The sequence below is a fragment of the Armigeres subalbatus genome, chromosome 2 (assembly GCF_024139115.2).
Source record: "Armigeres subalbatus isolate Guangzhou_Male chromosome 2, GZ_Asu_2, whole genome shotgun sequence".
Taxonomy (NCBI): Eukaryota; Metazoa; Arthropoda; class Insecta; order Diptera; family Culicidae; genus Armigeres; species Armigeres subalbatus.
Genome location: NC_085140.1, coordinates 461,715,339 through 461,742,074, shown reverse-complemented (window position 1 = coordinate 461,742,074; position 26,736 = coordinate 461,715,339). Strand labels below are relative to the sequence as shown.

The following is a 26,736-nucleotide window of genomic DNA, read 5'->3' as shown; positions in this document are numbered from 1 at the left end:
ATTCGACTAAATGTCATTCGACGAAATAATATAGATTCCTTCGGAAGTGCCTTCAAAAGTTCTGACAAAAGTTCTGTCTTCTTCAGGAATACCTTTGGAATTCCTCCAAGATTCCTTCGGGACTCTTTAACAACTCATTAGAATAATTTCTTCAGAAATCCATTTTTGGAATTCTTAAGAAATTCCGTCGAAAACCATTTCATTCTTTTATAAATTCCCGAACAAGTCCAAAATTTCTGACAGAATCCTTTCAACATAATCTTCGAAAGAATTCCTACACGAATTTTGGAGAATTTTTTGGAGGAGTTTAGTATGGATTTGCTAAACAAAATCTAATAGAACTCCTGAGAAAACCTTCGAAGAATTCCCTGGAATTTTATAAGGATTTCTATGAGGAACTTCCAAAGAAACTTCGGCAAGATTTTGCAGGATTTTGCGGGGGACTTTTGGAAGGAATACCTGGAGGAATGTTCAAAAGAATTACTTGCTGAGTTTTCCAAATTATTTATGAAGAAGTTCCCGAAAGAATTTGTTAAGTATTTCGTAGAAGAATTTTTGATGAAATTTCTATATGGGTTTCAAGATTCCGAAGGAGAACCTGGAGGAATTTTCAGAAAAAACTTCTAAAGGCGTTTCTGAATGATTTCCATTAGGAATCTCAAAAAAAATTCCTTCCGTCGACTCCGCCAGTGTATATAAAATTCAGATTCATGACCTTCACTTCAAAGATGTGTTGTTTGAAAACAAAGTTGCGAACCGTTTAAAGCTTGTGAGCGATTTAATTCAACATTCGTCTTTCTGGATGGCTGCACTTCTTCTTCTTCTTCTTCGTGCAGAATCTTTTGCAAGAATTAAACATCGAAGAAACAGCTTACGAGATACGTTCGGGTTAATTGTTCACGTGCCTTCCAGTTGGTGTCCAAATCTCGAGACCGCCCTACTGATTCATGCATCTACAGAACTTCCACACTGTCTTATTTCGTTCGACCTTCTTTCTTCCATCTCCCATCTTCTTTATTTCTACCTCCTCTTTTATTTCTTTTCTCCTTCTTTCTTCCTTCTTTCTTATTTCTTCCTTCTTTCTTCGTTCTTTCTACTTTCTTCCTTCTTTCTTTCTTCTTCCTTCTTTATTCTTTCCATTTCCATCGTCCATCCATTCTTTCCATCGTTCTTCCTTTTTTAATCCTTCTTTTTTTCTTTTTCCTTCTTTCTTCCTTTTTTCTTCCATCTCACTTCTTTCTTTCTAATTTTTTCTTTCTTTTTTCTCTGTTTCATTCTTTCTGCTTCAGAAAAAATATTTTAAGCTCTTTTAAGTGGAATGTATTCAACTGTCTAAGACGAATTAAGTATTTAATTCCACCAATTATTTCGATATCTTTGCAGAAACGTATTTCGACTACAACTGTGTGGTCGTCTTCAGTGTCTCGTACTTGACTCGACTTGACTCTTGACTCTTTCTGCTTGTTTTTTCTCTTTTTTTCTTGCTTCTTTGTCTTCTTCTTTAACATCCTTTCTTTTTATTCCTTTATAATTTTCCAGCTTCTTCCTTTTTCCTTTTTTTTTCATTTCTTACATCTCGCTTCCTACTTCTCCCTTTCTAACTAATCACATCACACTTATCGTTTCACATTTCTTACTTCTCACTTCTTACTTCTAAGTTCTGACTTCCGAATCCTCACTTTTCATTTTTTCTTCAGTTTGTTAATTTATTAGGCTCAGTTGTTCATTAAAACTCTACGGAGCCAAGAGCAAATAATCATATTATTATATAAAATATAAAATGCAATTGAAGATACGATCTCCGCACTCACTTCATTTTCGGGTGTGTTACAGAAACGGATCTTGATCCGGAGCCCGAACCAGAAAGTTGGATCAATCGTGGACTCGCCGTTGGATGAGACTTTGCTTTCTTTTTTCGCAATAGCCACCTCTTCCAGTGTCATGTCATCTGTCTTCCGACGAATCTTTTTCTCCGGATGTGCGGTCTCATGAACTGTCCGAGAACCAGCGACAAACTTTCATCGCTCACCTCCAGGGGCAGATCAAACACACGGACATAACCTGCAACTTCCATTCGTACTTCAACCGAAGTCCCACATTTTCCCGACACAGTTTTCTTCTTCATTGATTCTTCCATTGCATAGCGAGAGATGAATTTATTGTATTAAAGTGAATGGTCATGTGCCGTTTTGTACACGGTATCCATCATCAATAAATCAGAATCTAGCTGCTCCAAAAAAAAAAAAAAAAACAACTGGCGATTCCAGCCCAAGATGGCCGAGAACTGTCTAATGGAAAACAAAACGGAACTGCACGGTATTGACGAAAACTTTATCACCCATTTCGTTGATTTACCTCACTTCTAACTTACTTCTCACAACTCATTTCTCATTTCTTACTATCCACTTTTCACTTCTTACTACTCATTCGGCCGAATGACCGTTTGGCCTCCCGAGCAGCACAAGTCAGATAAAAGTGGTTGCAGCAACTTGATTGTGACTGAATTGGAACATGTGTGCTGCTAGGGCTAATGACCCAGCATCACTCGCAACTGCTGCAGACTGAAATAATTATTACGATGCTGAATTTAATTTTAAGATTAAAAACCATCTTATAAAGCTTAAAATGAAAATGAAATAATTATTAACGATTTTGGAGAACCTAGAACATCTGACTTTGGGGGCTTGCATGGACAAGCTGTGTTAATTTCCATTATGAAGTTCTTCTGATTCTGTAAATTTTACTCCTATTGAGTTTTTTTTGTACCTTTATTAAGGAGACTTTCAGTCCGAGCCATATTGAGTCTAGTATATCGACATGTTTTACATTCATGATTACAGCATCCGCACTGCCGATTATCTAGCAAAAAAAATGAGGATGCTTTTGAAACATATCAAACTACAGGAAACAAGATGAGCTCGATAAGACAACCGTGAATGAGTTGTGAAAATCGCTTAGAAGACGCCCGGGAACCTGCTGTTTAATGATTCTAATGATTAAGAATATGTACCAAGATGCAATTAGGTTCAGGGTCCCTTAATACAAGATTCATTTGAATGCTTGGACACTTGTTCATTCTTGTTTATTTAATAAAACGGATGTAATGAAATTTTCATAAATAGTTTAGTCACAATATGAATCACCGCCTAAATGTACCATGCGTCTCCATATGATTTTATGCTGAAATGCTGCTGAACAGTTTTCAAACCCCCTAATCAGAGCTTAAAATATTCATCTTCATGAAGCAACTTCGGTCCGAATTTTGACAAACATCGCATGAATATTCAAAACATAGAATGACATAGTCAGACGACTACTCCACGAATTCATTCATTCGACTGTCACTGAATGTGTTTACTATGTGCAGAAAAAAACATAATTTGCATTGTTTATGTTGATGTTTACCGCTGAAAGTGCCTCGCGGATAAAAATAGGATTCAGTCCTGTGTGATAAATCACTTTACTCATTTGAAACGTGTTCAGATTTCAGAAAATTTATCAATTTGTAAAATGTGCATAAATATTCAATGACTAATATTCAACTGAATATTGACTGTCCAGAGCCGACTATGAATGTGTCGGAAGTGAACTGACAAATGAAGAAAAATGGACTTCACTAAAAAAAATCGATTATTTTACACTCTGCCCCTAATTATTATACTAATTATTCCATTTTTGCCTGAAAACATTCATGGGGACATTCAGATATCCAAATAATTTAGATTATCTTAATAACTTAGTACTTCAACGTATATGAAAATGCAATCATGCAAACATGTAAGTGACTTCAACGTCGTTAAAGTGATGAAACCTTTCCTACTCTGTGACCAAATAATCTCGGATTTTTCCCAATCAAACAAAAACGCCAGTGACCAGTCGATTTTGGAGGTCGAGAACTACAAATGCTACACATGATCATCGCGAATACAAATTTACTGTCGACTAGTCTAATCATTACCTCCACTAACACACGTTCTCATAGACGAACAATCCTCTTTATCCGGATTACTTTTCGCTAGGGTCGTCTTACGATCGGCACCCGATCGCGTTAGATAGAAGTCCAATGGTTTAAAAGGCTTTGGGACAGTTCGTCGAATGACATTTCGTCGAATGACGTTTAGTCGAATGACATTTAGTCGAAATTACATTTGGTCGAAGGGACATTTGGTCGAATGGACATTTAATCGAATGATACCAATGTTATTTTGCCAATAATTCATCGTAGTCGGCTTTGGAACATTTAGTCTAATGACATTTGTTCAAATGACATTTCGTCGAAAGGACGATTAGTCGAATGTTTATTTTTTTTTATTTAATTCCGACTAAATGGTAATATGACTCAATCTATTCGACGTCATGTCTATTGACGAAACATCATTCAACTGAATTTCTTTTGATCAGGTGGAATAGATTCATCGTAGTCGGTTAGAGGGGTTCGCCAAAGTAAATATCCAGTCGGGAATATTTACGGAATCACGGTTTAAAAAAATTTGACAATTTTTTTAAACCGTGTAACATTTTTCCCTAAGACGCTCGCAAATAATTATTAATTCTCGGTATATTCACCGTTTTCGTATTATTTATTCTTTTTATTAACCCATCATTCTTTTGGACATTATTGGAACAATTATTATGTGACTTTTATAAACACCACAACGACGTAATGTCCTTTCGACCAAATGTCATTCGACTATATGTCATTCGACGAAATGTCTTTCGACGAAATGGTATAGATTCGGTTTTAAAGCAATCATGACATTTAACTTACATTTTTGCTCATAGTGGCTTAAATTTATCAACAATCGCTTGACTGCATACGTTAAAAAATTGTCTGAAAGACGACGAAAGACTTTGCTGAAGAAGGTACGTTGCTGGAACGTCTACAAAAAAATAGAATTGATTATTAGAAATCTATGTTTCCGTTAGCACTACCGGACAATTTATGGTTGTTCGAGGGCAAAACCCTTCTTCCCTCTTTTCCGGCTTTTTACTTTGAGAAATGCTTTCGTATAACTCAAAGATGCTCCCCAGCCTTTTCGGGTTATAGTCAAGGAATGTAAAACTGAACCATTGCCAATGACAACAACATTGTTCTTTTTTTTAAATGTCGGAACAAACTGAACTCGCGACAAGCGTTTGTCCTAAATGCAACAGCATAGGGCAATGATTGTTTGTCGCGCATCTAGATAAATTACCGATTTTAACGATGATTTCGTATTACAATTTATTGGTTGCATAGGGCAGCTGGGATAATATGCATCCCCGGGGCAAAATGACATTTTGGCATTTTGGCGCTATTTCAGGGATATTTTCAAGAATGTTTATTACTGAATTGGTAGTTCGAGATCCGAACTACATGTGCTGTCATAGATACTCTGGAAAAACTACTGAAAATATAATCAAAAATGCCAAAGGGAAACCCCCCGGAAAACCTCATATTTCATTTCATTACAAACTTCAAACGTGAAGTGGAAAATGAAAACAAAATTCATCAGCGCACATGTTCGAGTGATTCGAAATATTATTTAGCGTATTTTTTTTCTCATCAATTGTTCGGGCTGTAAAAGGTTTCTGCCACAGCCTACTATGACAGCCGCAACTGTCGCTTTGTTATTGCCCACCGTTGGCCAACTGCAGGGTAATAACTTCTATTGTTTGTTTCATGCTCCAGTATCCATCTTAATCCATACCAAACGTGATATTCGACGTCAACCGACATGATAACAAAATAAATAAATCAATTCCTAGCGTTAATCCTTTTATTTTGAGTGGGATGAAATTGGAAGCGTAAGATGGCTAATGGAACCATTCCCCTTCACCTATATATCGTTAGCCTGGAAGATGCTCTATTCCGCTTCGGTTACGGCGCAGTGCGAACACACCGAGCGAACGCAGCGAGGCTCCGCGAGATGCTGCATATCCTATTTATTATAACCGCTATTATTCGCAATCGCCTCGCATGCATGCATGCAAACTTGTACAATAACCTGACAGGCTGCTCGACTGCATTTGGCCCCAAGACGGCGATGCTCCGCGGTGCGGCTGCGTGCATGAGAGAAGAGGCTCAATATAAGGGTAACACTTATCACACCCCTCCCGTTGCTTCCGCGGGAACGCTGCCGTAATGAATGCGCAGCGAGGCTGTTGAGCGGCCGTCGTCGTCGGTCGCATCGGTCGAGGACGAGGAAAGTTGTTTTTCGCTGTCTTCCTGACTATCTCCCCTAGTCCAGCGTGTTCGTGCATGTACAGTAAAATTTATTGTTTCTTCGTCATTTGTTATAACAATGTACCGGCCGGAGTCACTTTTCCAGCTTCTTCTCGGTACTTCTCGCCGAAGTGAAGGGACTTTTCCGCACCAGCATCAATCTCTTCCTGATTTCTATGTTATTACGCTTTGCCGTTGCTTCGCGCTGTGGGTCGCACACAGCGTACTTAAACTTGTTTGGGCTTACTTTGTTCCTAGAATGGATTCAAAATGGTTTTATTACCCGTTCAATTTATCGTTCATCAAAGTTTTTTTTCCTACTTTTCTTTATTCAACAATTTTGTAGCAGTGAATTACTTTTGAGCTACAAAATAAATAACATAATCATGGAGAACGAAATTTGCGTATTTGATAGGAAAAAGATATTTGAATTCGTACTTTGACCCACAGCGTCCGCGCTAGGTGAAAATTAGCCTGCGATGCGTCGTCGCCTCGGTTTACTAATCTTCGTCTGCGACAGAGGCGAACGCGTGCAATGTATGTACCTATTGCAGGCAGTAGTGCTCGGTCGGCCGTGTTGCCGTCCTATGATCATTTATAATTGTAAACCACGTATACGGATGCAATGCGTTCGCGAAAGGAGTCCGGTTTTTCCTCTCCTTACCATATGCAGTGTAGGTACATTCGTTTTTTTCCATTATCAGTGGCGATGCTTAGAAAAATATTTTAATTATTTTAGTTTCTTTATTATGTGAAAAGAGAGCAGAAACGAGTCTTCTGCCTCGGTTTTATCACCATATGAATTTTGCATAGCTTTGTCGTCGCCACGGCGACGGAGGCTTTTGTGCAATCGAAGTAGCCGAGGCGCGCAAGTACAGTAGGCTCTGTGCTAGATATTGTGGCTCATTTTCGTTACCTCTGGACTGCGTCTTGTAGGTATTCATGCGATGCGATTCATAATGTGTATTTAAATGACCACAGTAATTTCCACCTTATTGGCTTCAGGAGTCGCTCCTCCGCTCCGCTCACAGTGCGGCTAGATGATGACGGTTAATGAAAAACTAGTTTTCGCTTCTTATCCATCGCTTCTTTCGTACATTCCCCCTAAGCAACAGTAGTGTGTCGTTAAAATATAAATTAAATGAATGAAGCCTAACATTTTTTTTCTTTTCAGCTGAAATTGTTATTGCTGCTAATTAATGCGAGGAGTTGAGTGGTTATTTCAAAATTATCAGTTTTGTGTCTTTCTATCTCTGGTTTTAATGTGTGCGTGCGAGTCTATTCTGCTGCATATCGCAGTTATTGAGACTTACGACACTTTTTACCATTTGCGTCTCGGTAATGCAGAACTTTGGGGTGGCTGATTTGTTGGTTGATATACTGAGCCGCCAAAGCTAAGCAAATGCCACCTGCTGCTGTGCGTTGGCTGCTTACCCGGTTAGTATCCAACATGTTTGGAAAATGTCTTAATCTTTTCCGGTTTGGTGAGTTTTCAGTTGTTTTGCTCATTAGGAATTGGTTTGCGATTTCTCACGGGTGATGACAGAATAATGATCTGTTTAAATATTACGTACCGCACAGTCAATGGAGGCTTCCAATTTTCCAACCAAATTATTATTAAATTTATGAGGAAAAATCTTTCCTTGGTAAATTCCGAACCCACACCATTATAAAACCATTCTTCTGTCTGAATCCAAATACTTTTTATAAGAATGTAAATACTGAACGAGCAATGACCGTACCGTTTTCTGTGTGAAATTGGGATGCTGGGAATTTGGTTTCATCAGTGCCCGTTAAGCTGCGGAGGACGACGGAGGTCCTTCGTAGCTTAGTAGGGAAAGCACCTGTCTAGTGTACTGGGGTCGTGGGATCAAAGCCCACCGAAGGGGCTGTTACCCTCCAATACCTTTTTCGAACTAAATCTATCACATGTTGTGCATATACATAATCGAGTTTCAGACATAGTAATCTTTTATAGTGTTTTCATCGCAATACTTGAAAAACTCGGTATGAAGAGCGTCGACTCCGGGAACTTTACCATTTTTCATTCGAATAATTATGGATTTTATTTCCTCTAGGCTAGGGCCAGCATGTAACTCTTTACTTACTAATTCGGGTAGGTCACACGGCATTTGACTTGAAACGCCTGGATCAATCAGCCAATCATTCAAACGAATCCCTTTGCTAGACTTAGTCTTGTTCTTCTTGTAACTTTTTAAGTACTGGAATGTTCGGTTTATCCGCTCCCAAGCTGGGTACTTCTGTAAGTCATTGAAGAATTCTTCCACTTGTTTCTCCTCGTATTTGCGTTGTGCCCTCCGTAATTTCTCAGTAATTCCTGCACAATCAATCCATAGCGCCACTTAGGCTTCAACGATCTGCTCACCCAAAACGAATACTTTTTAGCACTAGCGAGGGCTTTTTTTTAGTACGGTTTCATCTGCGTGATGTATTTTTTGTCGCAGCTCCATCCATTCATCGTTTATAGAAGCTGGTGAATCTACTGAGAGACGGCTTTTGCCTAATTTTTGCCTTTCTCGTATACTAAGTATACGAGAAGGGCTATATGATCACTCCAAAACCAAACTTTTGATAGAAGGCTCGGAGACCCATAGTGTTATATATCAATCGACTCAGCTCGACGAGTTGAGGTGATGTCTGTTTGTGTGTATGTATGTGTGTATGTGTACAAAATCTTGTAGACACATTTTTAGGAACTTGGCCATTAGAAGTGAATTGTTCATGACCAGCGTATTTAGCAATAAGGGCAAACACCGCAAACTCAGCCCATTGCAGCTTAAATGGCCAACTATAATCTGTCTATCTGTTTGATGTATATACACCACCTAGATCAGAGAAAAAGCTATCTGCGTTTTAGTTTGGTCCATGAACATTAATTATTTGCAGTACATATAAGGAAAGAGGTGTCAACCTAGAAATATTTGAATAAATTTCTTATTTATTGAGCAAAGTTTAAATATCATGTAGTTATACATTGTAAGTTAGTTTCAAACAGTGGCGCCGGGAGTGACAACTAGAACATGTCCTACGCACGAAATTTCCTGGGTGGGACAATCGAGGCATTATTAGTTCAAATGGATTAGAAGTCCACGGGAAAAAGGTTTGTAGAAGCCTAAAAGATTTTATTGAAATATAAGAAATCATAAACTTTCGCCCGTATGAAAACTGGTCAAAGGGGCAAGGGATTCTGAACTCCCAAAAAGATTCTTTAACGTTCATACAATTTTCTGGTAATAGATCGCTAAAAACCTCGAATAAACAAAATTTATATACACTGGGACAGTAGACAGGAACAATTTTTACAACAATAATTTTAGAGATATGTTTTTCTAATCTCACGCAGTGGAGTTGAATAAATAGTGCTTGATGGATCATGTACTTATAGAACGCATCGTTTCTGTCTAAATAAGCGGGATTTTTAACCAGCCACTGGAAGGAGTGGAGTTCGCTGAAGTCGATTATGCGGGGGTAATAGAACGTACCCGAACGTAGACCAAAACGTATAATACCAAAAACCGCATGAAAATCCGAGTATATCCCGAAAAGCGCGTAAAAAACGTCTTCACGAAAATAGATTCACGGTTTCCGTTTGTTCTCGAACCTTTTTGAAAAACAGCATAGAAAACTTTGTTGAAAACCCCACGTAAAAGGAGCCGCGGTTTTTATCTCTACGTCTTGAAGTAGCATCGTAATATAAAATATTTAGTCGCTTTCTAAAGCGACTTCCTATACATTACCATATATCTAGTAGCAAAGATTGTTGAATTATTTTACTCTCCTTTTTCTACATTGAAGATCGTTTTGATTGAGCAGCTTCCAACTACCCTAGTAACATTTTGGTTTTCGGCTGGTTTTATAACACTCTTGTATAGTCAATTATGGTCTTCAAGACTATTATAAAACTTACAATTACAATGTTACTTGGGTACGAACTGTTTTGAAAATCGATGAAAATTTACAAATTATGTAAAGATTCTGTCCGGAAGATCGGGAAGTCAATTTTTTTTTTTATATTCTAAATTAATGATTAGTAAAATGTGCATTAGAGTGATTCAAATTCTGACTTTTTTGCCCCCCGATGCTTAAACGATTGCTTTTGTCATTTTAATAATCCTCCTAAATTTTTAACAAATTTGGTTGTAATTTGAATGTGCACACGTCATTTAAAGTTTGTATGGAAATTACTGTGAAAATCGACCCTTATGTGAAATACCGTCCCGTAAGGTGGCCCATGATTCATTTAAATATAATTAACACATTGACTCTTTAGGATACTTTTTAAGCTGAAAGGCAGTTGTTGTTGCGAAGCGATTTGTGCTTTGGAAGCAAAGTTATGAAGAAAACAAAAATGCTCATTATTGATATTGATGTTATTCTTTTACGTGTTAAATTGAATTTCCCACGATTCAGTATTCTCTTAATAACTTTTCTTGAAAGAATCAAATCGTTTCGCAACAAAGACGACCTGTTTCCTAGTAAAATGTTCTATGTTGCCAATGTACTCATATGCTTTTAGAGCTTGATGGGAAGCGTCGGGGAATAGTTTTTCATAAAAGTTACTGTTTTCATAGTAATTTTCATACAAACTTCCAGCTGCGCGTGCTAACTCAAATTGGAACCAAATTAGCTCAAAATTAAGGAGGATTATTAAAATGGCAAATGCAATCGCTTAAGCATCGGGGGGCAAAAAAGTCAAAATTTGAATCACTCTAATGTGCATCGATTTCTTAATACTAGAACTGTTACCCAAATAGGCATTTTCCCTATTTGTCCTACCCACGACTTGGAAGGTGGATGGGCCTCTGGTTTCAAATATTGTATACCAATTCCAAAATCCTTGATAGTTGGCTGCTATACATCCAAATCTTTTCGTAATAGAATGGCTGAACCTCGCTTACTATTACTATAAGGTCCTCCCATATACCATTTATAGTAAGTAGTTAGGCAATACAAGCAATCAAGATTAACTTCCTGCAGGGCTGTCTATCTAGCTCTTGGTCCAGAATATGAAGTACAACCCTCCCTCCACCAGTAATAGGTTCATGCCACTTGGTGATCTTGAATCCACCATGGATATCTCGCTTAACTTTTCAAAAGGACCTAAGTAACATTTTTTTCATGAATTAATTTGAATACAGCAATCAATAGCATTCATGTTTTGTTACTTAGGTCCTTTTGAAAAGTTAAGCGAGATATATACTTTGAAAGTTCACTCTTGCGTATTTCATGAACAGACAGTACATTGGGCATTTATGGATTCATTCAATCATAGCAAAAAAGGGACGGAACAGCTTGATTTGCTTGCACATTAAATTTGTTTATTAAACATTCTAAAGGATACGGAACGCATGTTCATTTTATTCATTTATGTAGGTACTTGCTCATTTTATGTTCACTATTCGTTGCGCCCGATGCTCGTTGGTCGACTTGTAGAACTGGGGTGGGCTTCAGGTAGGAGGGGTGTGCGGCCGGGACGTACACAGCCAGCGAAGGACACCAATCAGCTTCCACATTCAATTCGGACAGGGCGTCCAGTTTTGCTTCCGCGGCAACTTGGCCTTGTAACAAATGGGCTAAAGTTTCACTGTGGGCCCGGGGAACAGTACCGTGTTAAGTAGTGCACACGAGTCTTTGCAGAATCGAGTGGGATTTATAACTTTTAGGTCGGAATTACATGCGGTAATCTTCTAGCGGTCTTGTCGTCCGGTGGCTTCTGTCTATTGACTACAGTAAACTGTCCGGCACTACACTACACCAGCACCGCTACTGATTGAATTCTTAACGACCTGGCTTTCACTCGCGACGTAGGGCCACGGCAGGTATTTTCGTCTATTCGTCATAGTCTCGAAAACCAATAAAAGAGACGCTTTTTTGTAAAACTCATACGTACCAAATCGTAAGCTCAGGAGAAACGTTCTGCTATAGTGGAGTTCTAGCAAATGTACGTTGCTTTCGTTGGTTTTAGCCCCTATGACGATGGACGGAAATACCTGCCGTGTCCCTAAATACGCTTTCTTTATTAAAGACCGCTAGAACTGGCTTTAAGTCCACACTAATCCCACTCGATAGTTCAATTAGAGGAATTGAGACGTAACCGTGTGGCTTCTCTAATTGATCTCACTTTCAACTTTAAAAAAATAACTGTTTGAAACGGAGTCACTTTGATTGTGTGACGACGCTGCCGCTTTCTTCGTTCCTCCGGGCCAGTATCGAAATTACAAGAGAGCCCTCCAAGGGGCTTGTGGCCTTTTATATCCTTTTCCCAAGAACATCCCAAATTTTCCCGCGCTTCATTTTGCCTATCGCCATCTTCTTTCCGCCCCAGTGTGATGATCACAGGTATTGTTGTTTTGACGTAGGACTTACGTCTCTCTTTACTATACCGGGTGTCATTTCAAAATATTCAAATCGACCGCGTTACGCTGTGTTGAAAGATTTTAAACGTTAATAGCGTTCGTCTCAGTGGACGAATTTCTGCGGTAAGCCCCTCAATCGACAGATTTCAAGTATGCCTTCCATGTCCATGCTTGATAAGACCCGAAAAACTTGTTTCAATAGGCATGAAACTGTTTTCAATGAAAAACATTGAGATCAAGGGAACCTATAAATATGGGTAGGGGAAGTGGGGGTAACACGCCCATAGGGGTTAAAACGCGCCACCCCTGAATAAGGTTAAATATCCCCATTGTGATTATTTTAAATAGTCTATACGATGAATCAATGATCAATCAATCAATGAAAAAGATTGCCATTGGATACATATATTTCATGATTTTTCTCTAGTTACACATGAAAAACTCGAAAAAATGATTTTTGCGTGTTTTGATGCAATTCTAGCTCGGTGAAATTTAGTCTTTCTATCGCTGTTATTCATTGGTAAATTGAAAATTGAGCCATGAGCCATGCTGCTTACTCGTGTTCTTTATGTTCCACACGAAATCGTCGTCAAAATTGGTCTTAAAACGATTTGATGGGCCTTCAAACTTCTGAGGTCGGTGTGGGGCAGTACGCCCATGCTCATTTCGTATGACCGAAACAGCTGAAACATTCGGTTAATTGCCTTAATGTAGGCAATTAAAATGAAAATCAGTACGATAAACACATGCGCGTTTTAACCCATCCACTGGCGCATCTCACCCCGCATTTTTTTTTTTTTTCCTCGTTTGTCGGGTGAAGATCACTGCGTCCAGATTTTAGGACTATTGTGATATACCCTTTTACTGTGAAATACGCAAGTTATCTCAGTAACATGTTTGTCACTGAGATACCTTGGTATCGACTGAACTCAAGACCATCTATTATTGATGAATAGAGATCCTGAGTTACAGTATGTGACTCCCCCATTCTGGCGAGACTAGCTTTATGAAGCCAACCACGTCCTTGGGGGATAAGATCCATATGTCAGCAGGCCCTAAAAGGGCTTGCTGAGAACTTTGAACCTACGTTGGGTGAGTGCACTGCAATAGCAGAGGATGTGTTCTGATGTTTCTCTCTCCTCGTCACAGAAGCGGCAATTTGAGGTTTGGATTGCTCCGATCTTTTGTAGATGGTATCTGCAGGGGCAGTGTCCAGTTATTAGACCGGTGTAGATGTTGAGATCCCTTTTGTTGAGACCTAATAGTTGTTGGGTTTTCTTGGGGTTAATCGTTACGAGCCTTTTGGATTGGCTCGTATGGGGAAGTGCATTCCAGTTTGATGTGATTTGACTGACCATATATTTGTTCAGTTCCATCAGTCTGAGATCCCGCCGAAGGGCTCAGGGCCAATGAACCTTTCTGTTAGATCCATTCCTGGCTAGCTCATCAGCAATCTCGTTTCCCTCTAGACCCGTATGTCCTGGGATCCAATATAGGCAGACTCGATTGCGTATGGATAAGGTTTTCAAAGCCAGAATGCATTCCCACACTAGCTTTGAGTTACAAGTGTAGTTATTAAGCGACTTAAGTGCCGCTTGGCTGTCAGAGAAAATACATATTTTGCAAATCTATACTTTCTCCTCAGGCATAATAACACGCATTCTAATATTGCATATATTTCCGCCTGAAATATCAGGGCCACTGTCCTAAGTGGACAGAAATTTTTGTTGTAGGGCCATAGATTCCGGATCCTGTCAGATTATTCATTTTCGAACCATCTGTGAAGAAATTTATAGAGCCTGTTGGAACGCTTGGTCCACCTCCTTCCTGCTCCTGGCGGAAGTAATGAACACATCGTAAGGTAAGTCATAATTGACTACCGTTTCCATCCAGTCACTACAAATTCCTATTGCGGGATTTATGGCAAATTCATTTAATATGCTGAGGTGACCCGTAAGGTCTCCTGACAGCAGTGTTTTGTTCTCTTTAACCTTAGAGCACTTTTTTCCGCTTCCAGCTTTATGAATTGATCTAACCGGGGCAGGTGAAGCATTGCGTCTAGGGCCAAAGTGGGTGTACTACGAACTGCACCAGTGATGGCTATGCAAGCGGTGCGTTGGATTTTGTTGAGCTTAGCCCTTGCAGCAGCCTCATTAGTTTTAGGCCACCAGACAAGGGAAGCGTAAGTTGTCCTGGGACGGACAATGGTTTTATATATCCACATGATCATACTTGGTTTTAGGCCCCATCTTTTACCAAGGGTTTTTGAACAAACCCAAAGTGTATTGAGACCTTTCTGCACAACTGATTGGAGATGAGAGTTCCAATTAAGCTTTGCGTCGAGTATGACACCTAAGTGCGGTAAGACGTGCGGCTACAAAGCAAGAGCATGCTGAGGGTGGCTGGGTTCGATTCCCGGTGCCGGTCTAGGCAATTTTCGGATTGGAAATTGTCTCGACTTCTCTGGGCATAAAAGTATCATCGTGTTAGCCTCATGATATACGAATGCAAAAATGGTAACTTGGCTTAGAAACTTCGCAGTTAATAACTTTGGAAGTGCTTAATGAACACTAAGCTGCGAGGCGGCTCTGTCCCAGTGTGGGGATGTAATGCCAATAAGAAGAAGAAGAAGATGACACCTAGATATTTTACTTCACTTGAATAAACTAATTGCGTTTGATTCAAGAAAAGGGGTTTCAGTTGTACCTTTCTCCGTTTGGTGAAAGGGATAATGGAAGTTTTTGTAGGATTTATGCCTAGTTGATACTTTTGACACCAGGAAAAAGTGTGATTTAGGGCAGATTGCATTCTTTCCACGATAACACTTTCGAATTTGCCTCGTACAATAATGACAACGTCATCAGCATATCCAACCACTTCGAAGCCTCTTCTCTCTAAGCTGTCTAGAAGCTCATCCACCATCAGTGACCACAACAAAGGAGAAAGCACTCCGCCTTGCGGACACCCCCTTGTTGCTTTAACAGTGATGTATGAACCGCTAAGCTCAGAGGAGATTTTCCGATTAGCTAGCATAGCATGTACCCAGGTAACAATGCATGGGTCGAATTTTCTCCTCAACATTGCTGACCCTATAGACGAGTAAGAAGCGTTATCGAATGCGCCCTCAATATCAAGAAATGCTACAAGAGCAATTTCTTTTGCATTAAGTGTTTTTTCGATTTTTGAACTACCGTATGTAGTGCCGAGATCGTAGATTTTCCACTTTGATAAGCGAATTGGTTTTTTGACAAAGGCATTGCTTTCATAAATTTGTGATTTATGTACTCGCATAGTACCTTTTCCATAATTTTGAGCATTACAGAGGATAAACTTATCGGCCTGAATGCTTTGGGGTTGGTTTTATCTCTCTTGCCTGCCTTCGGAATGAAGACAGCCCGGATTTGACGCCAATCGTTAGGTATGTGCCCCAAAATCAGACTCGCCTTAAAAATCTCAACCAAGGGTGGAACCAGTGTTTTCTCCTCTTTTGGATCAACGCTGGGAATATCCCATCCATGCCAGGAGACTTAAATGGCTCGAAAAGATCTCACAGCCCTCTCAACCCTGGCCCGAGTGAAAGCTTCCTTTGCAACCTTTATTGCGTCTTTTTAGATCCAGAAACCCATGATTGGATCTCTTGTGGATCTGAGACAGCAATTCCAGTGCCTTGGTCGCCGATGCTCGACTCAGGGATTGAATCAGGAAGTGGATCTTTAACAATTCGCTCAGTGTATCGCTAGGCTCTACAGTGAGCGAACCATCCGTCTTTCAGAGGCTACCCACACCATTGGAGTGGTCTTTTGAAAGAGTTTTTGGAGTCTGGCCACTACGGGTGTATTCTCTATGCTTTCACACATTAGAATCCACGATTTCCGTTTGGCTGACCTTATTTCTTTGTTGTAGTTCGTCAGGGCCTTTCTGTATAGGCTCCAATCGCCGGTTCGCTTAGCACGATTGAACTCCCTACGCGCAGTTTTCCTAAGCTTCTCAAGAGTTTTATTCCACCATGGAACGTCTCTACTCGAACTAGTTGATTTAGTTGGACAGCTCTCTTGGTAGGCGTTAAGGATTTTGTTTTTAATGGATTTGGACGCATCTTCCAATTGTGTTATGGACTTGATGTGACTTTCTATGATGTACTCTTCGGATCGTAGGATAGCTGAGTAGGATTCCCAATCAGTTTTCTTAGGATCTTTAAACGTTTTTTCCATCGTTAGACCCCTTCCCATTCGAAGATGATGTGTTTATGGTCTGACATTGATATTTCTTCAGAAACATGCCAGTTTTTATTTTATCAGAGATAGACCGACTACATAGAGTCAAGTCCAAAACTTCCTGACGAATGGAGTTTTCAAACGTGGGCTTGTCACCAACATTACAAATGTCAATGTTCTTGGAAGAGAGAAACTGTAACAGGTACTCACCTCTGGTGTTTATATTGGTACTTCCCCATACGGTGTGATGTGCATTTGCCCTATGACGAAGGGGATGTTGTGTCGGTGGCTGTAGGCTACGAGCGCAGCTATTTCTGGAGGAGGGATTTCGTCCACGTCACCTGGGAAGTATGCCGAGACCACCAAGATCTCTCTACTCCCTCTGGCGGAAGGTACCTCCATCCTGACCGCTACGATGTCCCTTTTTATGAATTCTGAAATTGGAAAGTATTTACAGTTGTTATGTAATAAAATAGCCGCTCTAGGAGAAAGCTGGCTGTCATCATATACCAACTTACATGAGTGTTGTGGAATACCTTGTATTCTGGATTTATTGACCCATGGCTCTTGAATGAGGGCCACGGTTAAATTCTCTTTGGTGAACCTCCGACAGAGCACACCCGTGGCGCTCTCAGCATGGTGGAGGTTCACTTGCAGAACTTTAGTCGCCATTTCCGGGGTTCCGCTTTTTTCCGGACGACGACTGTCCGGCTTTGGATGTTGCGGATCATCAGGATGTCGTTTGGTATTACAGTCTGGGTTTCTCTCTTCCCTGTAGCAACCTGGCCCGCCAGTTTCGCCTCTGTGGTCAAACTGTCGCTTTTTGCACCCCCTTTGCCCTGTTTAGATACCTTTGGTTTGGTACCACTAGAGCAGGGGTCGCATGTAAGCTTCGAGCTTTTCCTTTAGAGGCGGACAGACTAGCCTTTATGGTGCTTTTGGGGTGAGATTTACTAACCTCGCCCGAACCGGAGGCTTCCTCAGATTTCTCTTGGGTCGGCCTTCCAGTTAGCCGAACCTCGCCCGAACAGGAAGCCTCCTCAGATTGCTCTTGGGTCGGCCTTCCAGTCGGATTGGCGGTAGCGGCAGTCGGTTGATCTGTAATCTTCCTTAGTTGGATTTCACCAAATCGGTAGTTGAGGGTGTATTTGGACTTCTTCAACTTTTCCATCGACGCACCCTCTACTGTGAAGATCCATTCAACATGAATATCTTTCAGAATGGATCGTTTCACAATACGCCAATTAGTTGTTGTGATGTCATTTTGGCTTTCTATGAGAGCCTTTATTCGGTCGTCATCATAGCTGGAGCTTTGTGGGAAGAATGCTCGGATCATCTCTGGACGTGGAATCGCCACTTCGTCCATTGCCATCAGCTCTGCACCTTCCCAGGGTTTCATGGATGGGGATATTCTCTTTAACCACTCAGCACCTCGCACTGTTTCAAAATCATGGTTTCGCATGGTTTCGCATGGTTTCAAAATCAATATTTTTCGGGTGCTTTTTAAAAATCAAATTTCTGTGCAATAAAATGTACAATTAGATATCTTATTATTATTTATCTTTATTAACGAGATTTTCGGCCCTTGGCCGGCTCCTCTCGTGTATTAGATATCTGTCATCGGTAGTCAGTCGCAGATATGCTGTTCTTTAGTATGCGCTGATGAAAACTGGCTGAAATGGTGGTTTTCATTGATAAAAATGGCATTTTCCTTAACGTGGGCGTCCTACCCCCAGTTCCCCTACCGCATAATTCTTGCATCATTCCATTACACGTTCTGATTGGTGCAGACACCAGCGAATGAGCAGCCGCTGGGTCTGCCGAGAAGCCATAAAATAGCGCAACGCGATTTTTTCCTTTCATTCTGAATCAACCGCATCATCGATTGAACAGCACTCACACCTTTTAGCAGGGAATGAAGTCTGCACCGACCGCTTTTTCGGCTCGACACCATCGAAGCGACCATCATCAGCCGAAACCTAGCCAGTACATCAGCAGTCCACCCTACATACCCGTCAAAGCAGCAATGCTGAGCAGATACCGGCAGCAGCAGCAGAGAAATTGTACTTGGGTGCCAAATCCAATATTCTAGAGATAAAATTTTATGCGTGATTTTCATAAATAGCGTCAAAACTAACAGTGGATAATTTTTCTGATTTAACCGCAAAGTGGACGAAGGACTTCGCTTGACCATGCCTTTAAAGATTCATAAGATGTCCAAATCTCCCACATAATCTTATTTGGATAAAAAAAAAACACCGATAACAGCTCAAACATTAATAAACTATCAATCGATTTTTCATCAAATGTTGGATTTTTTGGCATTGATAAAAAAATATATAGATAAACATTGTTTGATACTGACCGCACACAAAGCGAACGTGACTGAATGATCGTCCTATGTTACCAATTCTAAATCTTATCACTCGAAATCCCATGTCCAGGTGTTTCCTTCCTCCTACTACTAACAATGTTGTCTCAGAAAAGAACACGTACTTCCCACCTGAACTGCAATTCTAAGCTCGCTTGCGCGGCTTATTGGCCTGTATCTAGCGAAAAGTCCCGTTAGGAAATAGACGCCAGCAGCGAGCAACAAGCGTAAAAAAGAAGAAGCACTTCTCGAACGCGTTGATGATGATGACGCTTTGGCTGACAAAGAAGCGGGATACAAGACACTAGCTGATTGGCCCACCAATTGGGAAGCAGAGGAGGTTCAAAATTAAGTAGTATAAAAGAAAAGTGCATTCGCTTTTATACCATCACTAGAAATTCGCGGTTATTTGAAAAGATCGTTTTCTTACTTTTTGCACTTAGCCGAAGCAAACAGCCTTTTTAAAGGCTCTAAGAGTTAAAAATAATGTTCTCCTTCAGTCGCTATCGCACGGATGAGAAGGCTCTTCAGTGGAAGGGCTGAGATACAGTCTACATCCCCTGCTGAGCCAACTTGTGGTTTATTTCAGGCAGTCCTTCAGTGGGAAGGTTGCCACTGTCGAGGCTAATATTTCGTGACCGGACAGATACGTCCTGAATTTTTTTTGATGATTCTTGTTCGAGGTAGATTTGATTTCTGTGTCGGATTGATGAGAAGATTTTGCCAAGGAATGGTATGCAACGCCGATTATTTATACAAAATAGTTTATGTGAGAAATTTGGACATATTATGTATCTTAAAGGCATGGTCAAGTCAAGTCCTACGTCCACTTAGCGGTTATGTCACAGACATTACCCACTGTTCGTTTTTATTTTTGACAATGATTCAAGGGGTACATAATATTGTATTGATGCCAATTTAAATTTAAATTTTATTGCATGCAAGTTTACAAAGCCGCCATCGTGTCGACCAACACATAAACGAAACAGAAAGGTATCGAAATCCAACTCACATCACGATGGAATCCCAAAAGACCTATAAATATAGATTGATCACTCGACAATAGGGTGGACCACACTTATACGGAAAAATTCAAAATCATTTTTTCGAGACGTATACCACCTGAAAATAAAGTTATTTGCTCCCAGAAGCTACTGTACAAATTTTAACCAGATCCGTCAAGTCTAAGTGGATGCTCAACGAGCATGAAGTTTATATATGGGAAAAATTTACTAAATATATGCGAAAATGCTGACTTTGCACTTTTTTACCTCTAGGTGGCGTTGTGGTCATTCATTCCCACTCATTAGTGAAATTTACAATCGTTACATTATTGCGAAGAGGTTTCCGAAAAAATGTCTTGAAAAATGATTTTGACGTGGTGTGATCATTTCCCTATGCTTATGCATCATCAAAACACCGCTTGATCATTACATTGTTTGGATCACTGAAACTTGCATAGTGAGAAGGTTGTAACCGCTCCCAGTTAAACATTCAATTGATTCATTGTGCAATTTCACTGATCCTGGTCAATCACGGAGTAGCAACCATAGATATATGCAATCAGTCTAAGCTAAGCAAATGGCTATTCGGCCAAATGACCTTTTCGGCCAAATGGTCTATACAGCCAAATGACCTTCAGTATTCGGCTAAATGGCCCTTTCCCATTGAAAACGCATGCTCAGAAGTACCTTAAATTATTTTTCTGGTTTTTAAGCATTTTTTCAGCTTATTCTATAAAAAGTCATAAAAAGGCAATCTAAACACCCTACTATCGATGACAAAGTGGTAGAAGTTATCAATGACTAATGCTTCTATCACGTTGAGTAAAATGTACGCATTCGGACGATATTTATATGTAAAAGTCCAAAAAGGTTGTGTACTATTTCGCCAAAAAACGTTTCGCAGATTTTTCTTTTCGCGGTACGACATTCCGACGGAATGTACCAAATCTCCAAAACACGTTTCGCGAAATGCACCTTTTTTCCGAAAGACACTTCGCGGAATCTACCTTTTCATCGAAAGTCATTTCGCGGAACGCCATTTGGCGGAATTCAGGTAGAATAATTATCATTGGAATATTTACTGAATTAAAGTAATGAAAGAAGATAATGCTTTCTTTGAATGACCGCATCCGGTCGGTATAAGGCAAAATGAGGAAAGAATGCCTTCTTGAAATGGACACGTTTGTCCTTTCTATGGATTAACGCATCTGCCCGGTATAAAGCGAGGAGGAAAGATAATGCCTTCTTTGAATGGATGCGACTGCGCGGTATAAGGCGAAAGGAGGGATAACGCTTTCTATTGGCTACAACTAAAGTGTGTGTAATACAAAGTGTCCACCAAGATGAATACATACACCACTAGGTGTTCCAATGTGCCAAATTCACGATTCAGCCATGTTGGATTTTAGTATGGGAGAGCCAGCCGGTCTGTTTTAGTTTTGCACTGAGAATGAATTTTTCACCCCCACCGTCTTCTCTTCTATAAACATGGCAGGTTGGAGCACCTACTACTGTATTCATCTTGGTGTCGACAGTGTTAGAATTGGAGCAAGATTCATCATTCCCACAAAAAATCGTGTTCCAAACGAGCAGGAGACCTGTCAAATGCGACACATTTCGTTAGTCTTACAGGTTTCAGGTTAGTCTTATGGGTAAAAGATATTTTAGTTACAATATAAAGATTGTCGCTGTCTGGAACATCTTTTGCAGGAAAGGATAGGGTGCTAAATGTTAATAAATGAAAAATACATGCGATTTGACAGTTCGGTACCCAACATGTTTCGGACAGCAGAACAAAGGGAACCGAATCGACAATCTTAATTTTGTAACTAAACTATCTTTTCTCTGGCTACAACATGGCATAGCCCCTCTTGTCGTCACTGATTCATTAAATGATTATAATTCTTGTTGTTCATTTTGTTTCAGAACTCCCACTGTGCGAATATTCAATAAAGGTATGTATAATTGTAATATCAATTGTTCTATTTGTGGTGTTGTTTCGTTTCAAAATTTCGATTATAATTGTAGTTGTGGACAACATTCTACAGGGTGTCTGCAAATTATCCGTACAGATTTTGATAGTTTGCTTCTACAAAGCAAAAACAGACAATAATGGACTGAATCGGTAGCTATATACAACTCAGCAGGCTGTAACTGATGTATATCCTGAGAACACTGAGCGTCATTTTATGTATAAAAAAATTAAGTCTTTGTGAATGCCTTTTTCCGGTTTTCCAAACAAAAAGGAATTGCTACTCACCCGATTTGGATTGAATTTATCATTCGGTATGGTCCATCTTGAAATCAACAGCCATCAAAACACCGAACATATTATCAAGACATTTGAAATCATGTCACAATCGTGAAAAAATGTGTGAAAAGTATCTGTATAGAAACGTGCGGCCATCGTGATATTTTCCAACACGATCGAAGGCGTACAACTCAGGATACAGGGTTCATTTTAATGTGAACAAATTCAGCTTGGTTTATGAAGTCCTATTATAATAACATGCAATGCATGCTGGTTCTTTAATTTATTCCAAAAATATTTAAAAACCTGTCTTGTTGTACGGATAATCTGCAAACACCTTGTAATGCCCTAGATTTCACAGGCTTTCTTCTAGGACAAATTGTTCAAAAGTTGAGGAGCAAAAGTTGAAAGCTCTCTGTAGCACAGTTACATTCATTCCGGAAGTTATAAACTATGAACTCCACTGAAAGCTTCAGTGGCCCATTTAAGACTTGCTGGTATCTGAAGCTTGACGCAATTTTTACTTACAATAAGTTAAGCCTAAGCTTAAGAGATCATTAATAATTGGATAAGACGTCATAGCCAAAGCACATTATTTAAACGATTTGCATTCTTTCGCAGCATCGAACACCAGCAATTTGCTTGTTTACGCCGAAACGAACACTGAGTGAATCTCATTTCTTTTCCACAATACTTGCCCGCATAACACAAACGTGCACGTGCAAGTTCTCCGTCAATATATTGTAGGTGCACCACTTTTCACATGAGTAATGAGAAGAAAAATAAAGAACTGAGATGACTCGCTTTTCACTTCTCACTCCTTACTCCTAATTTTTTATTGTGAAAAGTGAGTATTGCTAAATGAGAAGTGAGTCGTCTTACTACTTACTTTGTACTTCACACTTCTCACTTTGCACTACTCGCTTTTCATAGTGAGAATTGAAAAATGAGGAGTGAGAAGTGAGAAGAGAGACATCTCAATTCTCACTTCTCACTCATGGTTTTTTACTTACCAATTAGAAGCGTAAGGAGGAAGACGCCTCTCTTCTCACGCATCATTTCTAACTTGACTAACCAACTGAGAAGTGAGAAGTGACCTTTCCGGCCAGATGGGTTTTGGGTTAATGGTTTGTTCGGCCTTGTGGCATTTGGCCAAATGACTTTCGGCTTTCCCCATCCTTCCGATTACATCCATCCTTCCGACACTGATTGATATGCTGTTCAAATAGTTTCGAACCCAATAGTTTTAAGGTGATTATACAATAAAGCCAGAAATCGGCCATTTTGTAAACCACGTGCTTTTCCAATATTATTTTCAAGAGCACGAGATGAAAGAACCATAACTCTTATGGGGCTGAAATAATGGTAGATCGTTTCCTTAGTTATGCTGAACAATCATAATTTGTGTTTCGTCACTGTACAAAAACTATTACGCCAGATTTAGGCTATTGGAAATCTATGTAGATAAACGTGTGGTGAATTTGAAATTCACCACGGGCTTCATTCTATAATCACCTTAAACAGAGATGGCATCTGTAAGAACATCGCAACTCGCAACTATCGACGTAAAGAGCTGAAAATATTTGTAAAATTTGATGCTTTTGTCAATTTTGATAAGCATGCTTTGAAATGGCAGAAAATAAATCACATGTGTGGGCATAATTCTAAGATTATGAATATGTGATTTTTACCGCAACTAACAGCCAAATCAGTTTTTCTTCTTTTCGAAAACTTTTATTCAATCTTACAAAAAGACAAATATTTAATACTATGAAACTCCGACAACTATTAAAATCACCAGAACAAAATATTACAATGGTTTCCTTCTTCAATAATAAAGGTCTTATATAATGTGATTGATAAACTGTAATTCACCTTCAATAAGCAACATACTACAAATATTACTCTATTATTCTTCCTACCCTGTCACACTCAGTGTTCTGTCAAAATGTTATCCGGTTTCAAATGAATGTTTATTTTCTTTTGAAATGGAGAGGATTTTCTATTAAAGATGTAGAGATAGAAAACAAAGCTATTCACTCACTAAGATGATCAAGACTAAAAGTTGGATGCAGAAAATATCAAACTTTCCAAACTTCATATTGCCAGGTAGGTATATCAGCGATCAATTCATTCAACTGTCAACAATCAAATAGTATAAAGACGAGCAAACACCATAAATATCATGGCTCTTATTCGACAGATGCAGCTATTGATGGATCCAGCATAGTTTCCGTTGCATATCGTTTAATGAGTAACAATTATCAAACTCCAATCCAATCGGATGGACCTAGAATTCGCATGGTAGAGAACGAATCTCGGGAAAGACTCTTTCTCAACGGGGACGATCTGCGGACGGACGCATTCCAATTCATCCGTCACCCCGCAAGACCAAAGCTGGTAGCCGTGTGTGTCACCGAAGCCCAAGCGGGACCGGGGGCCCCCATTTGCATGCCTATACATTGTGTCGCGTAAAAATCCATAATCGAGCTGCGCGAGTCCATAGATTGCCTTCGTAGCAAGTGTCGCGGCGGTGCGGTGCGACGCGACGACGCGGTGATGTGTGAGCCTGTGAGGAAGCATTATTGGGCGGCTTCCGACTGTGAATCTGTTTGATGTTTTCTTTTTGCGCTGATCGTTTCCCCACTTGGATCGAAAGAGCATATCGTTTGATTTCTTGTTCTCGCGCGGGATGGACTGTTTCTTCGCGACATTACATCAAAACTGGAACATAGCATGTTCTAGCATTTTCTATTGATTCACTTTTCGCTACGATGTAAATCAGGGTATAGATTGAGTTGGAATACTCCGAATTACGGTTTAATAACAATTTTCCTACTCACTACGCCAATAGCGAACCCAGGAGCGCGAGTATTTTGTTATTTTCGGCTCTCTCGTCAATAAACACATTTTTGAAATGCAATATTTTCACTCGGAAACAAATCTGTAGACCGATTGAGGAGTCAAGTTCAGCATGTTCAATTAGATTTCAATTCACAATATCCCTACCAAGTGGATCGATCCGGATTTTTCATATCTGTCTCCAACGAACGAGATATTTTCGAGTCTTTTGTTCGGCCTTCTTTTCTCTCTCTCCTTCATCAAGTTGCCAGTTGGAACCAATGAATCTTCCTCTCTTGGGGTCCACACACCGCCTGGCTCCAATTGCGGAAAGGAAAACAAGCCTCCGCTCCACCCCCGTTGCAGTTGTGGGTGCCGCTGGCAGCAGATTTTTATTTACTTCAATTAAATTCAATTCAATTATTGAATGATGAATGCATTGTATTGTGTGTTTTTATTATAATTTACCTTTTTGTATAATTGGAAACATGATGTATCAATGTTTTATGGCTATACACATGTCCATTAGGCGGCTGCTATTATTACAAAAAGGGTCTCTGTGTTTTCCCACCCCCTCACTCGTATGCTGGGTGGGAGGGGAACGGAGCGGCCGGAGTATTGTGTGTGTGAGCTGTCTTGGCGAGGTGCGGCGGCAAATCTTTTCAGCTTTGCTCTTTCCGGAGGCCGCACGCTCGCGCATATGAGTAAGTACGAGTACCACACGAGGCCTTTCTACTTGTTGGGACTTTGCAACTTTCGCTCTGGAATCTGATGCCATGTGTTTGTTTATCTGCGGGGTCAAGAGGCGGTCCATTTTTTTGGTATGACAAAGACCTGAATTATTGTTATTGTTCTTGATTTTTGTTGCGGGACTTGGAAGTGTTGGAGAGATTGTTTTCCGCGTGACGTCACGGGTCGTCGCGGCTTGAGCGATTTAAGAGGCACCGTTCCGCGGCAGTATCTACATTGTTTATTGTCTATCCGAGCGAGATGGTCATCCGCAACGGCGATGATGGTGAGGAGGGCTCAATCTTACCTTCGCGGTGGAAGACTTCTTGAAGTCACAAGAATCGATCCGAGTTGACAATCACCTTCGAACCAAATCCGCAAATCCACGAATGGCGGCGGCTTCCTTTGTGTGTTCTGGAAGGCAGGCTCTGGGGACAATCCGGCCGAGTGAGTGAATGGAGTGAAATGAATTGATTGCGCTGCCGCTGTGCACCGACTGGAGGAGGATTGCGCGCAAAAGAATGGAATTGATAGGATTAATTTTTAAACACTTATAATTGCCTATGGGAAACGGATTCGTTTCATGTTTGCCGCCGGGGCAGTGGACCGATGTGAATAGTGCGTTTGATGAGAATGAGATGGCTCAAGGAGGGTTGGGATCGGTAGAAATGGACGTTACCTGTGGCAGCTGGGTTTAGTTTTCCTAATTAGAATGATATTGCATTGGGGATATTGTTTGTAATT

General features: G+C 40.2%; 1 protein-coding gene across 2 annotated transcripts in view; it reads left to right on the top strand.

The window, feature by feature from the left end:
- The window catches only part of LOC134213871 (uncharacterized), a 243,659-nt gene that overhangs the window by 112,052 nt on the left and 104,871 nt on the right, over positions 1-26,736 (top strand). The window contains exon 3 of one of the 2 annotated variants that reach the window (XM_062693304.1): positions 22,098-22,126. The exons of the other annotated variant lie outside the window; for it this stretch is intronic. The gene's annotated coding sequence lies outside the window, so the exon portion shown is untranslated. The remainder of the gene's footprint in view (positions 1-22,097; positions 22,127-26,736) is intronic. 2 annotated transcript variants of the gene reach the window in all.